This window comes from Myiozetetes cayanensis, unplaced genomic scaffold (genome assembly GCF_022539395.1).
Source record: "Myiozetetes cayanensis isolate MyiCay16 unplaced genomic scaffold, myiCay2020 scf5-8, whole genome shotgun sequence".
In the NCBI taxonomy this organism is placed as follows: domain Eukaryota; kingdom Metazoa; phylum Chordata; class Aves; order Passeriformes; family Tyrannidae; genus Myiozetetes; species Myiozetetes cayanensis.
Window position 1 is genome coordinate 4,595,887 of NW_026087742.1, and position 15,340 is coordinate 4,611,226.

Genomic DNA, 15,340 nt, shown 5'->3' on the forward strand with positions numbered 1-15,340 from the left:
AGACCTTTTCGGCTGAGACTCAGAGAAAAAAAACCCCAACACTTTTGTTGTCCCTGGACAGGGATGTGTTTTTTGAGACTGAGTTTTGTGGTTTCGTTACGAAACGTATGACAGTGGGTCATGTGGTTTGCTTTCTGGGCCGACTGAACCCTGCTGAACCCGTACGTAAGGCAGCACAGTTTAATGATTCACGCCGGCTATGTTTTTGTTTAGCTTTTGCTGGACGGACGCCGCGCAAACCTGCATGGCCAGGGAACCCTTTCGGATGAAGTCACTGAAAAAACCTTAAGCTCAAATCTCTGCAAGCCTGGGCCCAACATGGCCCTGCTGCTGGGAAAGACCCTTTTTGGGTGTCTTCGATTGTAAGAGCCTGCCCTACCTTGAGAACAAGTAGATTTTGCCACTGGAGAATTGGGCTCTCCCGCTGTTTACAGTAATGGGGAGGGGGTGTGTGTCTGCAAAAATTTTTGGGAGGCCACGAGGGCTTGTTTTTTTTTTTTTATGAATCCTCCCTTGCCCATCTCCCCTGCCTCCCGCCACCGTGTTGCTGCGAAGCGGGCTCGCGTTGTGTTAGAGGGCTCACGGCCGCAGCGTGAAGTTGACCCCGAGGCCCTTGGCGCTGGGTCCCCACCATGTGGTTATTTACACGCCCCTGGAGTGGGGGAAGTGGGGCGAATTCCCGGCTGGCTCCTGGAGGAGCCGGCTCGCCATGGCGAGGGTGGGACGCGGCAGGACCCGTGCTCTGCGCCTGGCGGGCTTGGCGCTCGCTTCCCTACCGGAGGCAGGCTGGAATGCCCCGATCCCTCCCGGCCAGGGGGAAAGCGGGGCGCTTTCCGCGCTGCCGGGGAGGCGGCGGGCGCCCTTCTCCCTGCCCCGCGCCTGTCACCGGAGTTGGGAGTTCGCATGGAGGAGGCCGGCGGAGGAGGAGGCGGGAGGCGGGAGGAGGAGGGAGGGGGCCGCCTTGTTTGTGGCTTGTCAGCAGCCGCTGGAGACAAGCCTCCATGTGTGAAAGCCGCTTGGCATGAATGCCTGGGCCGTACCAAGCGCCGCGGCGCCCGCGGGGGGAGGCGGCCCCGCCGCCCCGCCGCCCCGCGCAGACAAAAGGCCCAGCACGGCTCTCCCGTGAGTTGCCCCGGTGCTGCCGTAGCGCCCGCCCGGCGCAGCGCCCGCTCCCCGCCGCCCGCTCCCCGCCATGCCGCCCCGCGCCCTCGCCGCCTGAGGCAGGTAAAGCGCCGGCCCGCGGGGCGGGGGGACGGCAGGACGAGGGGACGGCAGGACGGGGCCGCTCCCCGCCGCTCGCCCGGCGGGGCTCTCGGCGTGTGCGGGGCTGTGGGGCGGGGGGAAGGCGGGGGGTGCCGCGGGCAGCCCCGCGCCGCTGCCCGGCTCGCCCGGAGCGGGGGCGCAAAGTTTTGCGGCGGCCGTGCCTCAGTTTCTCCCCCCACCCGCCCCCCGTTCGCCTCAGTTTCCCCCCCGGGAGTAAGCGCGGTGGGATCCCGGGACCGAGTGCGGAAGGGACGAAAAAAGCGCCTTCTTCCACCTGTTGGCTTCTGTCCCGGCGGGTTTTTTGGGGGTGGCGGGTTTCGGGAGGAAGGGGGGGCAGCCGCTGCCCCGAGCCGGGGAGAAGCCCCGCGGGGAGGGTGGGAAGCCGGGGTCTATTGTGATCCCTCCATCCCGCTCCCTCTGGAGCGCGGCGGGGATGTGAGATGGTTTTTTTTCTCCTCCTGGATGTCGGGAGATTAGATGAGATGTATTTACAGTTGCCGTTTATCAGCAAGTAAATACCGAGCTCGGCGTGAGAGCAGCAATGTGAAGGCTGCTCGCTTGCTCGCTTGCCGGAGGTTTTGTAGCTGTTAACCTACTGTTGGTAAGGTGATAATGTGCAAGAGCAAAGAATAAATAAAATAAAAGGCAGAGGGGAGAGAAGCGCTGATCCTCACTCCCGGGCTCGTCACAGCATCGGCACTGGGTTTGGTTAAAATCTGGGGGGATATTTTTTCGTTTTGGCGTGAGGCACAGAAATGCTAGGTGTATCCTCACGAGGTCTTTTAAGTTTGTCGTGTGCCGTCATTCAGGTTTCATTGATTCTAGTTGTTTTTTTTAAAAAATAACCTACAAGAATCTGAGCTGCACAAATGTTCGTCATCCTAATGTCCTGACACAACCTATGCGAGGCAAGAGCCGAAAGAGGAGGGGAGAGTGAAGATATGTGCTTTCTCAGTCAAGGCTGGGAGGAGAGCATCATGTGTTGAAGAATATGAGCAGGAATGGGAGATGGGGGAGGGAGTCTAAATTGTCCTGAGACCCTATTCAATCCAGCAAGGAAGATGGAGGATCTTGCTGCTGCAAAAAAATGTACAGCAGAAATCTCAGCCAGCTTCTCTCTGACTTGTTACCTCCCTTCAAAAAATAAATAAATAAGCAGAAAAAGAATCGAAGCAAAACCCCATGATTTGCTGTAACATTTTCCATGATACCTTTATTCTGCATGCTTTACAGTCAGACAGTCCAGTGATGGAGGTATGTGAGACGGAGGGAGAGAGACTCTGAGGTTTATCGTCACAGGAGGGGGAGAAGTATCAGATTGTGTTTGAAAGGAGACTTGTCAGGCAGTGAGGTAGGGACGAAAAATGCCTGTTCCAGGCAGCTGGACCTGGGGAGGAGAAGGAGGCGGCTCCAGTACCTGAGGTTCTGATGCTGGGTGGAAAACCTGTGGAGAGGAGATGTAGACAGATGAGGGAGTGGGAAGGAAGGATGTCCAAGGAAGACCTTGGACCATCTCCTTGGAGGGCCTTAAAAAGAGGGGGAATTTTGAACTGAATCAGGACATGAGCAAGGCTGAGTGGGATAGCTCAGCTGATTGTGATGTAGGAGGACTGTTCTGCATGGAAGAAGGCAGAGGTTGAGTTTTCTGAGCTTGCAGGGTTTGGGGCATTTGGTAGGGCAAAGAGATTTTTGTAGCCAGCTCCAGGGGTGTATGTGGCTCGAGCAAGGATTGTAGCTGAGGGATGGGGAGAGACCATGTGGTTTGAGTTTTCCATAGGTGATTTCTCTGGTAAAGGGGCCTTCTGTTAGATTGTCTTTGTAAATTTCTATTAATTTTGCTGGAATTTGGCAATAGCAAGGAGAAAGTATCTACCCCTTGTGGAAATAAGTGCGGGGATGAAAAAAAGCTTCGTCATGAATACCTCCACGCACCCAGCACCTCTACACACGTGAAAACAGCAAGTTTGAGCAAACACACCTGCCTGTGTAGCACATCCTTCCTCCTGAGGGGGAACGTGCACATGTTAAGCATGGTTCATGCACAGACACGGCCCAATCCTGGTGTTTTCCTCAATTTCCACAAGAGCTTATTCCATCAGCCCGGCAGCGGCGGTGTTTGACAGCCAACTTTGCGATAGCGTGAGTGGCTACGACTTGAAACCAGCACGTGTGCACCATGTTTTAGTTTTCCCATCCACAGCAGCATTCCCATGACGTAACAGGCACATACCACAGGTGTTGCATGCACAAGTGACGCCATGAAAATGTTACACACGTGCACAGGATGGATCTCGGGTCAGATGTACTCCAGCTTACTCTCTTTGAGAAGAAGCTGAAGCAGCACCAGCTCATTGCAGACAGAGCTCACATGCTGCTCCCACACACGCAGATCACATGTGTGCATGCTCCACCTTTCCTCTCCAGGATCACCTGTTTGAATTCCAGCTGGGCTGGCAGCACGGGGAAGTTTTGCACTCCCGTGGTTGGGGATTTGATGGCCTTTCTGTTCCAGCTTGGCGCTGGATGGGCTTGAGCCACAAAAGCTTAACAACAGGGAACACTAATGAGCCCCTGCTTGGCATGCTGAGAAGAAAGGCCAAGGGCTGAGTGGGTATAAAAACAGTGGAGTGGAGCCCCTTGGCCAGAGCCTGAGCCTCGGCATGAAGGCTGGGGAGGGAGCAGAGTCTCTGGAGTCGTGAACAAGACGGCAGTGCTGCAGCAAAGGCGTGAGAGGAGACCATGTTGGGGGGAGGAGAGCAGGCTGCTGTTTCCACATCATCTGAAAACTCAACCTGCTGTCAGGACAGAAGGAAGGCTTGTGCATATTTTATGTCACTTTCCTCCTTCTAGGACAAGCTGCTGATCTGATCAGCTATGCGCTTTAAAATCCTTCAACGCGCCGATCAGCAAGTATGACTTGAGGCCAATAACCAGCCTTGGCCTCCTGCCTCTGCTCCTTTGTGGACATCCCATGCCGCCCTTCCTTGGAGAACATGTGCACAATTAAACCCTGCACGCCACTTCTCAACTACGACATGGGATGTGACTGGCTGCGTGGAGACGGGGACAGAAAATGGCAACGTGTCAGGGCTGGGGGGGGGGCGGAGGCAGGGAGGGGAGTTGGCCATTTCTTAGGCTGTTTGCTGATGTCTAGAAGGAGGCTAAGTGAGTAAATCGGTTTTCCTTTGAGCTGGTGGTGCGTTGCTCCAGTCAGCTGCTCTCACCTCTGAGGTCTTCAGTGGCAGCACAGGAGTTGGTGGGGCCGGCAGTAAACAAAATGTATTTTACTCCTTCAGCCTGAATATTGTAGGGGGTTGTCAGGAAAGAGGATTTCTCCTCAGTACTGAATAATGCTTCTGCGTGGCAGAGCCACTTGAGCCGCTGGCATTGCTCCTACCCTCTGGAGATGTGAGCACCACCAGTGCTCCCTGCCCTGCACCTAAGGGTGCAGGCAGCTTGGGCTCTGGTAGTTCTGACAACAGTCTCACACACACACAAACACGTTTTTCCTGTGTCCTATAAGCAAACTCACTGCCCTAAACACCCTTTTGGAACACAGGGGGAAGCAAATATTTTTGCTGTGGGATGCAGAGTTATGCACCTAAGTTAACGAGCTTTATCCTTCACTGGTCCCATTTGAGAAATGGTGATCTCGGACATGGAGCTCTCACAGAACCTGAGATCCTGACGCTGATTTGACAGCCTCAGGCAAATTGCTTTAAGGCTCAGCTTGATCTTCCTGCTGAAATCTGTGGTGGGGATAACTCCTGCCCAGCTCCCTGGAAAGGAGCAGCACAGGGGCTGGGTTGTGTACGTCCGTGCTCCTGTGCAGACACTCCGTTGGGCTCGCGCACCATCCCACGAACAAAGCGTGTGGTTTTGCACTGAGCGTGACTCATGCTACGATAAATTTTGCTGGAAGTATGTGGACACTCGGTGCTCTGTTGGAGAGTGGATTCTGTTTTGTCCTTCCAGCAGAAAACAGTGGAACTTGCCAGTGACATGGGCTGTACATGTATTCCCATAACAACAATATTATAAACATATGGTAAACCTGGTGTAACAACTGCTGTCCGTGTCTCCACGCAAAACAAGGAGCTGGTGAACAAAAACTTGAGGCTGTCTGGGGCTGTATCTCCCCAGACTGTGATCTCATCAGCTTTCCCAAGCTAACCTCAACCTGGTCACTGCTTGGATTGTAAACTTGGGAGGGGGGAGGAGTGGGAGTGTGAGACCAGTTTGCAGGAATGGCTATTTGTGATTCAGTCCACTTCCCTGTGACTCAGAACTGAACCATCCCTTGGTAGGGTATTTGGGGATAGAAAGCTTCAGACGTCGCTCATCAGTCTAGTTATTGGAAGAAGTTCTGCAATACCCGGTCTTGCTTACAACTGGATTTTTCTCAGGATCTTTTGTGAAAACAAGACCCTAAAAACTACTTCTGACTGCTGAAGACGCCATGGTAATTTTTGCCAAAAGAAGAAGGGGGAGTGGTCTTAGCCCTGGGCACTTTGCCAGATTCGAGCTCAGGAAATTGCAGTCTATCTAGGTAAAACTCCCTATAGTTTAAATGAAAAAAAGTATTCATCTCTTACTGTCTTAAAGGGTAAGCGCTGTGTTTCTCTGGGAGCCTTAAACACGCAGCACATTCTGGCTGGAGAGGTGGTTACCGTGACTTACTGGCAGAAGAATTTTTTATGCAAAAACTGGGGCCTTTTTTGCATTTTTGGGATGCTTCTAATTGCAAAATGCTGTATACATTTTAGGTAATTGCAAAGCTCGAGTGAGTGCGTGGATCAACATATAAATGTGAGTTCAAGGGAATAATGCTGGTGTGGTGTTTGCACAGGGAGCAGGCGCAGCCAGCAAATAAATACACGTCTTTTCTGTGGCAGAAAATAAGGACCAGTTTTCTAGTCTTGCGCGTGTGCATCTGGGGGCTGGATTTTGTATGTTTAGCAGCAGTTGCTTTTGTAAGCTGCTGCTAAGGCACGTAACTGGCTGTGTGCAATTGCAGTAATGGAATGTGAAAATGCAACTACACACAGACCTGTAATCTTGCATGCAAAATACTGCTGGTCTAGTTCTCCAGGTACAAAAAACGGCCTGAGATTGTACTTGCCTTTCCATTTAGCTGTGTTCACCTGCATCTTTCAGGTGGCAGCTGTGTGTATGGAGTGCTGAATGATTATCCTTTCTATTTTTGCTCCAAGAAGGAGGAAATGAAATCATTACTAGTGATCGTGGTAGTGCATGTGTTGTGATAATTTGGTCAGGGGGTTGCAATGAAAATTCCATAACTCTTTGAAATCCTGGGGAAATGCACGGGCAAAGAAGGAGAGCAAAGAGGTGACCTCCTGTTCCCCCTACAGATGAGGAGTATTGAACCATTTAGTTGGTCAAGCTGTCAGGACATGGCCTTACCTTCTACCAAATCCAGTACTTTCAGGGGCCCCCAACACAGACCGTGCATTTGGGCACAGGTGGATGCAGGGCTAAAGATCAACACTGGGAAGGGTGTTTTCAGATATTCCAGCCCAGAGTTGTGCAAACCCCTGAAGTGTGAAACAGGTTTCCTTTTCCTCATCACTCAGTGGATGTGTCTCAGCCCTGCCCTGGCAAGGCAGGGGCAGCTGGGGGGGCACGGGAGAACAGCTCACTTTCTCTGCCACTTCACTCTCCAGCTTCTCTGGTGACAGTGATAACAAAGGGCTGCTCAGCATTAGGTGATATGGATCTCTCTCAGCCCACTAAACCTGAGTCCTTCAGGCTTCTCACTAGCCCTTGGGGCTTGGGTGTCACTGCACGCTTGCAGCCTCCAGGGTGGCCTGGAACAGTCGCCCTGGAGACTGATGGCTGAACCCTCTCCACCAGCTCTGGTAGCATGGATTTCTTCTCACTGAAGACCGTGATTTTATTTTTTATTTTGGGGTTATTTCTCACTGTCCTGGGTCCTTGACTGCAGTCACTTCCATCTTGCATGCTGCTCTTTGTAATTGAATCTACCGATGTATATTTAATCCACTTGGCACCATGGTTGGTAACTAGGCACTGCTTCCCAGCCTTCTGTCGCTTGTTTTCACAATTGCCGTCTGAAGTTCGGGTGGATGCCTGTCGCTCAGCTCCGTGCCCAATTGCTAGACTGTCTTGGAAGACCTGTGCTTGACAGTCAGGCCCGCAGCTGGTGCAGCTCCTGTCCTGCGGTCTGGACGTCGGCCAGGTGTGTAGGACTTGGGTCGTGGAAGCTAAGCCTGTTGGGTTTAATTCTCCTCTCTGCTGCTGATTTGCTTTGTGTGATCACGGGCAAGTCCTTTAACCCCAGATGGCCTCAGCTGAGTTATCTACTACAGAAAGGTGTTGTAATGCTTAATTATTGCCAGCTCTTCAGAAACCCCCGGCGGGAAAAAAATGCATTTTATTCAGAAATGTCTCTGACCTTCCTGGCCTTTCTAAGCAGTCTTGGTCGTGCTAGGAAATATTTTTTTTCCTCTCTCAGTAATGTTTCTTCAAATTTTCATCTGTACATTCACCCACTCTCTCAGCTGCATGTAAAAATGCCAAGCTGTCTGAAATCATGGAAATATTTTTATAAACTTGACAGCCACGACAAACATTCCTCCTTGGCAATAAACAAACAAGGTACACAGCCTGCCATTAACATCAGTTTATAGCAGAGAGACCTTCGTCACTCATTGATGAGGGAATCCTAGACAATTCCTGTGCTAGCAAGCCATAAAGTAGTGTTGTCTGAGATTAGGAAGATGCTGGATCCTTTGGGTTCCTATGTGCAGTGAGTAACTGGGAAGCTCTGTTTGCCCAGGTGTATGTGTGAGTTCAAGCAGGCACCAAGTATTTGGTTTATTCAGGGCTCTTACAAACTATGATTGGCTTGGGTGTATGTGTCCTTGGGGTCTCGGTGTTTGTTTGTATGCACAAAAAGATCGTTTTCTGTAGTGGCATTTGAAACATAAAGGTGGTACAAATTGAACTACAGATAAATACTAGACACCTAAAAAAAATAAAGCTGCAAGTGAAAGACATTAGTGAGCATTGCAGGAGCGGAGCCCCCGTTGTGCAGCTTCCCACGCACCCCCCTTCCATTTTCTTTGCTGCTGGATCTGAACTGGTAGGGTTGGCAAGTAACTGAACCCACACTGCAACATCTCCCTGTGGGCAATTCTCCACATAAGCACTCAGACAGTGCTTGTTTTGGTGTGTTCTAGGTTAATTTACTCTGAACACCTCTAAACCCAGATCTCCAGAGACACTGGTGGTGATGGCAAAAAAAGAGCAGGTACCCGTCTCTTTCTCATGTTACTTTGGGTTGTCTCTTGTTCTTCTAGTAGGCTGTCTTCCTACCATCTTTGGGTAGTGGATTCTCTCTGGTCTGCTCAGGAGAAGAAAGTCTAGACTGTTCTTCACCTGTATCTTTGATGGAAGACTCAAAGCAGGGAGCTAAGCTTCTTTACACCACCTTGCTCATTCATTCCCTGCCTCTCTCAGTCTCTGTACCTTAGTTCCTCCCTTCTTAAAATGAGGATGACAACCTTCACACTGCTTCCACAAAACCTTTGAAAACTAAGGAGAAAACATGCAAGGCATTTGTCTTCCTTCTCCAGGAAACCATAAATCCCTCCTCTCCTCTCTTCCCTCTCCCTTCTCCCTTTTCCCCTTTCTCCATTCTCCTCTCTCCCCTTTTCCTCTCATTTTAAGAGTTATTATTGTATTCTGTCCCTCTAGGTCTCCTCTACTTCCACCGCTCTTGCAATCTGTCTCTCTCTGCTGTTTCCATATCCCCTTCTATTTGCAGCTCTCTTCCTTCTGTTCATGTCATTTTCTTCTCTCACCCTGTATCTCTTACCCTCCCCCACTATTCATGCGCCGCACACTCCTATCGCTTCTCTCTGGTTTATCCTCCAAATTCCTCCCTTAGCGTGTCTCTCCCCTTTTTTATTGTCCCCGGCGGCGTGTCCCTGCAGCCAGGCTGGCTGGCCACGGCCCGAGGGGAGAAGGACAGGGCGTGGGATCAGCCGTACAGCCCCCCGCTGCCAGGCGGGGTGGAGCCTGCCCTCTGAGGAGCAAGGTGAGGCTCTCTCCGCCTGTGTGCCCGCCGGCTTTGAACGGAGCCGCCTCGAGCCTCCTTCTGAGCTACAGCACGGTTGTCACTTTAATGTCTGAGTATTTCATTTCTGCCTGGAAGCTTGATGAAGTCTGTAGTCTCAAATTTTGTCTCCTGACGTCACCTTACCTCTGTGGACACGACCTTGCGACTTATTCTGGTCCTGGCCCATTGTTCTACTCCCATTCTCCCAACTTCCCCGTGGCTTTAGACACTCTGTCCTGAAAACATGGCTTGTGTTGTGCCTGCCTGCGTGGTGGTATCTGTGGTTGCTGAGAGGAGAGTGACTGTCCCACTGTGTCACTTCCAGCTGAGTTCAGGGAAAGCCATGATGGAGGAAGGAGAGGACTAGCACCAAAGGAGTGGGGAGGCCTTTGCATCTTGTTGGAGAGTTGCACTGAGCCCACAAGCCAGTGCCCAGCAGGTCAGGACAGCTGTGCTGTGTTCCTGGGAGACCTGTGCTTAGCAGAAAAAGGGAGTTGCTGTTGCAGGGTCACCGTGTTAGGGAGATCCCCTCTCCCATCTGCCTAGAGAGCCACCTGATCCCATGAAGAGGCTATCCTACCATCTGATGTGGGATAGAGTTTCCTGCAAGTCAGCCAGAGTGGATGGAGTGTATTTAACCACCTCTCCTAAGGGACAGGATTTTGGCTGCAAGGATCGTGGCCAACAGCAACAACTGAAAGGTGGGGGTTTTTTTATATCCCTTTGTGAACTCTGTTCCCTTCCCATAATGGGGACATGAGGCTTGCAGAAGATCCTTCCTCAGGGCAGGGAGAGGTGGCTGCATCTAGGCTGATGGGAGAGACAGCCAAATCAGGGCTTGTCAGGTGTTCCTGACAGCAGGGCAAGAGAGGTCACACAGATGGCCACATGCTGAAGTTCATCCAGTGTCCTACAGGACAGGGCATAGTGACTCTCTGACCTCCAGTGGAGTTTAGCTCTGTTCCTTCCACGTTTTCCTCTGCCAGGCATCACTCAGTCCCAGGCTCGTTAAAGTCATGAACCTCAACTCTCCTGACCAGACAGTTCCTGATTTCTCCCTTCTGTCTCTGCAACAGACCGACCCTTCCTTGGCGTGCTGAGGTGGTATCCCTTGTGCTCCATGCATGGTGCCGTACACCTTTTCCCATTTTTCCCACAGCCGTTTCTCTCCCTCTCCATACTTGCTTCACCTGTTTTACCTGCTTTTTCCCTCCTGCTCTGCCTCTGGGCTAGGTCTCTCTCCAGACTGTCTAAAACCCTCTGCTTTGTTTGCCTTCCCATCTGGCTTCCTTGTCTCTCTGGTCATGTGTGAGTTGTCAGCAGCCAGGGGAGAAGGACCATTTCAGGAGCAGAGAAGAAACCTGAGGGTGTCAGGGAGAGCAGAGGGGGAAGGCAGATTCCTAAATCAGGGTCCATCTTTTTGCTGGTGCCTTTGGCCTCTCCCAGCTGTGTGCTGTTACCTACAGTGGCAGAAGTCCCCTTTTCCCAGAAGTGTGATTTTCCCATTGCTTCTACTTTACTATTGGCAAGCTCCTGAAAGGTTAATGAAGTCATTGACTGGAAAAGGAAAAAGCACATCTTCCCATGTTTTGCATAAATTAATCTTGGAGATTATGGAGCAGCCTGTGCACAGGGCACAGGACATGCAGCTGTGTCCTTGAGTCTTGTCACCCAAAATGCAGCTCTGGGATTATCACGTAGGTGATACTGTCCACTCCAGTCCTTGAGATCAGCTTAGGCTAAAACTTAGGTAAAAAGCTGTGGCCTCCCCAGTCATCTTTATTCATGTTTCATTGTGTGTAGCAGGGACTGGGGAGGAGGTACCCAGGAATGCCCACAAGCCCTTCCTCCCATAGCGGTGGATCCTTTTTTCCCACAGATCCTCTTTAGAAAATGCCCTGTATCAGGTTTCATTCCCCCTGGATTTTTTTCTGTCTGGGAAGTATGCAGAAAATCATTCAATTGGATTTGAACCACATGAGTGGGAGCAGGAACCAACCCCAGAAGATAAGTGTTCTGACCTTTACCGCACTCAGATAACTGAAAATAATAACAAATACATACATCTTGTTTCTAAACCTCAGACTTAGGGATGTGTCCCTGCCTTATGCAACAAGAGCCTGAGCCAGGGCTCTTGGGAGGGTTGAGGATACGAACCTGGCAGCTGCCTGCAGTAAGCAGCAGCCCCTTTGCTTTCCTTTTGGAAATGGAGCTGGTACCAGATAGTCAGGATGTGAGGGCCAACATCTCCACGCTCCTGCCATCATGCTGCTGGGACCCTGAGTGTTTTCCCATGGCCAGTGCTCTGGGAGAATTAGAGAGTTTGATTATTTCTGGCCCGTGTGTGTTTCTTTGCGCTTTTCTGTCTCTTGTTTTCACATAGGGTTGACCATTTAGGGCCATGCAGGGCTGGCCACCAACTGGATCTCTGCATGTAGGCAGACCCTGGATAGAAGTATGGAATTTGCTCTGAAAAAAAAAAAAAAAAAAGGTGTTAAAACCCCCGTATCAGTGAGTGTTTGAAATTAACTGAGGGAACCTGTCTGGAAGGAATATGCTGCACTGTGACTCACAGAGAGCTCCCCAGGTCTGGGTCTTAGGTCACTGACTCAGATCTCCATCATCCCTGCAGATGCCCCTGGGGACGTCCATCTGAGACAGCCTCTCTCTGCAGGCCTCTGGTGACAGTAAATATTTGTACACTGCATGCTGAAATGCTGATATGGGGCTGGAGTCCTGCTGTCCAGACCCTGGAAAGAGACAGTCCCTGTCCTGAAGGACTTACTGCAGTCCCAAATTAGAGCATTCATGGTGCTTTCTGTAGTGGCTGTGACTTGATGTTCCTTCACCAGGAGGCTGCTTCCCTTCCCTCCTCTCCTACATAGGGAGCTTGGCACAGGGAGCTTGTCTGCTTGGCTTCTGCCTTCTGCCTGTCTGTCTTTAGACCATGGGGAGGATGTTAGGAGGTTTCTGGCACTCTGTCAGTGTAAAGCACCTTATTTATTAGAGTCTAATGCCTGTCTGGGATGCACTTCTGATCAAAAGCTCCTGAATTCCTCCCTTTTAACGCTAAAGATGCCATTCAGAGGCCCCCTGGGCCCAGTGTGTGCTTCTGCCTAACACTGTCCTGATCATATATCTACCACTGTCTTGCCCAAACTTTGGGATCAGTGATTTTGTTTTCACTAGAAGATCTCCAACTCATCTCTTCCTAGAGGGATTCCGGCAGATACCCAAATAAATATGATACTCAGTGAGCCATGCACATATCCATGTGCTGTTGCAGCATATGAAAATGTGCATTTTCAATATGCAACCTGATACATGTCTGGGTGTTTGCATTTGTGTTGTATGGACACTTACATTCATGTCTGCTGGTGTATTTGGGCTGGAGGAGGTAGAAAGGAAGGCCCTGGCAGCTGGGAAGAAAGGAATGACATGCTTGCTAGGGGAGGGAGGAGAGAGTTTGGTAGCTGAGAAGAGGATTGGGTAACAACTGGAGGGGGAGATCAGATTTAGGATCCATGTTGCTTACTTAAGAAAATAAGAGAAGAAGCAGTACATTGTTTATTGGGGATTGTGTTATTCCTGTGCATTATTTATTAGTCTTCTGCTAATGGTACTGCATAAAGTAATGGCACTTCTACAGAAATTTCACAGACAGCTGGAGGATCAGTTCCAGGAGGTATTGTAACCAGGTCAGGTTGGTGTAGGGAATCCTGCTGGGCTCAGTTTTGACAGGCTTTGGGAAAGAGAAGACTGTTCCGGAGGCATTTGGAGGGGAGAGGGGGGTGTTGTCTGTGACTCACCAGGGAACAATGATCACTGTGAGGATAAAGGGGCAAGCTGGAAGAAGACCTGGAAACAATGGTGAATTCCTGAGTTCAGCAGCTTCAGGATTCCAGCCTGAAGTACAAGAAAGCCTGAGAAAAAGAAGTGTTTAGGAGGAAGCTTTAGCAGTAATAAAAGCAGCTGGTGAAAGAAAGCCAGAAGTGAAGAGAAAGCAGGTTTTACTACATGCAGGACCTTGAAGCCGGTCCTGGAAGGCTTCAATTTGAGGCAGGAGCTGGAAGAAGGGATGTGCAGAGAGAGGTGGCCTGTGCAGTGAGTGTGACTGAGCCCTTCCTGACTTACCTGTGCTGTCTGATAGCACAGACCCACTGGTTTGCAGCCTCTGCAGACGTGACAGGCAAAGCAGAGGTGCTGAGGTGCTCTGACCATCCGGGGAGAGGAGAGCACATAGGTTTGTGAATTTTGTAGCACGGACAGATATGTGCCAGGATGGGTGCTCCCAGCCAGTTCTTGGGTACTAACCCTTCCTGGCATTTGAAAGGTGTCCAGTCCCTGTGAGAGGTGGGATAGATATGTTGGTAGGTGGCATTCTTCTTTCACTCATCCAGGAATCTGAAATGGGCAAATGCTGCAGGGAGGAAATCTGGTGCAAACCATCTTTGGGTGAAACACTAACTCCCAGTCCCCAAAATACCCAGACAAAAATGCAAAGGTTTTGTTTTTAAGGTTTGTGTTACCCCACTATGTTCAGCCATTAGGTGGGGAACACCCTACTTGCTGCTTGTGACTGTTTCTGTAAGCTAAGAGCAGGTCTAAGTGGAAGCTGCCTTGGTGTCTCTTCAACCTGAGAATCTCATTGCTGAGCTGGTTCAGAATTTTGGGGTTGGAGGGGAGGAGAAGAAGCTGCAGCATAAACACAGCTTCATGGGCTGTCCTTTATTTTTCTGCCTGCAGTGTGAAGCCAACTTTGTTAGATACAGTCAGACTGTGAGCACGAGGAGTCCTGTAGCACAGACGGGCTTCACAAGGAGCTCCGTCAGCTGGAGTCAGCCCCTGCCCTCAGCCGTCCCATACAGCACAGCTGGGCCACCGTTGCTGAATGGTGTTTGGATGCCATTTCTAATTATACACAGCATTGATGCAGATCACTCAACAAGTGCATGTGGCTGTCTGCATGTTTAAGAGTTGTTTTGGGGGTTTTTTACAGTTATTGCCTTAACACTGCACAGCACCGTGCAGCAAACCTTATTCTGTGCAGCAATCACGGAGGTGTGGGTAGTGCTAAGTGCACTGAGAGCTGTAACCATAACTGTGTGAGTGCAGCCTGTAGATTTGGAATGAACCGGGCCATGATAGGACATGACTCTGTCGATTAGAGCAGAAGGTGGTTTGGGCCAACCAAGTGAAACACCTTCAGAGAGCATTTCTCTGCCTTGGGAGAGTGTGAGATCATCTGAGATCTGGGACTGCAGTTCTAGCAGGGATTATCCACTGGGAAGGGACAGTCCATTTCAAAAGCAAAGTGCAGATGAGTCCAGGAATGATAAAATCACCCTTGGCTTTTTTTTTTTTTTTGGTGTGTGAACTCCTAGAAGTCATCTATGTTGGTATAAATGAGATCATTTGGCCTAATTAGTTCCAAGCTTAATTAGCAGTAATTATCCCAACATGGGAGTAATACTCGAGTAGGAAGTACTGAGTTCTCGATTAGATAGATCTCTAATTGGTGTTACAATATTGTAATTAAAGCATGCTTGTACGCCTCTGCCTCTGCAAGTGATTTGTTTTATGTCTGATTAAACAGGGAGTCCGGCAGCCTCAAGGAGGCCAGGACATCACCGCTGATTGAAACAGTGTATTATTCTTTGTTATAGGAAAGAAATGATGAATCACATATACTAGGAAACACTGTGGGCCAAATTAGTCCTTTGAGTAATTGCTACTGGAGTTAGGGAAATTACAACAGGGGTAAATTTGGCCTCAAGTGCATAAGCTCTATCTGTGTATCACACAGTTAAACAAATACTCATTTGAATGTGCAGTCTGGCAATTACACCATCAGACAAATACAAGTAAGTTAATCTGCATTTGCGATCAGTGGATTGCAGGGGTGAGTTTGGCTGCTGAGTGGTGGTTATTAGGCTGCACATTCTGCTCAGATTTTGCAGGAGGTGGTGATGT

The 15,340-nt window shown here is 50.2% G+C and overlaps 1 protein-coding gene across 1 annotated transcript in view; it reads left to right on the plus strand.

Moving 5' to 3' along the window:
• Window positions 1-1,081: 1,081 nt before the first annotated feature.
• The window catches only part of BCL9 (BCL9 transcription coactivator), a 59,021-nt gene continuing 44,762 nt past the window's right edge, over window positions 1,082-15,340 (plus strand). Inside the window, exon 1 of the mRNA XM_050332038.1 lies at window positions 1,082-1,224. The gene's annotated coding sequence lies outside the window, so the exon portion shown is untranslated. The remainder of the gene's footprint in view (window positions 1,225-15,340) is intronic.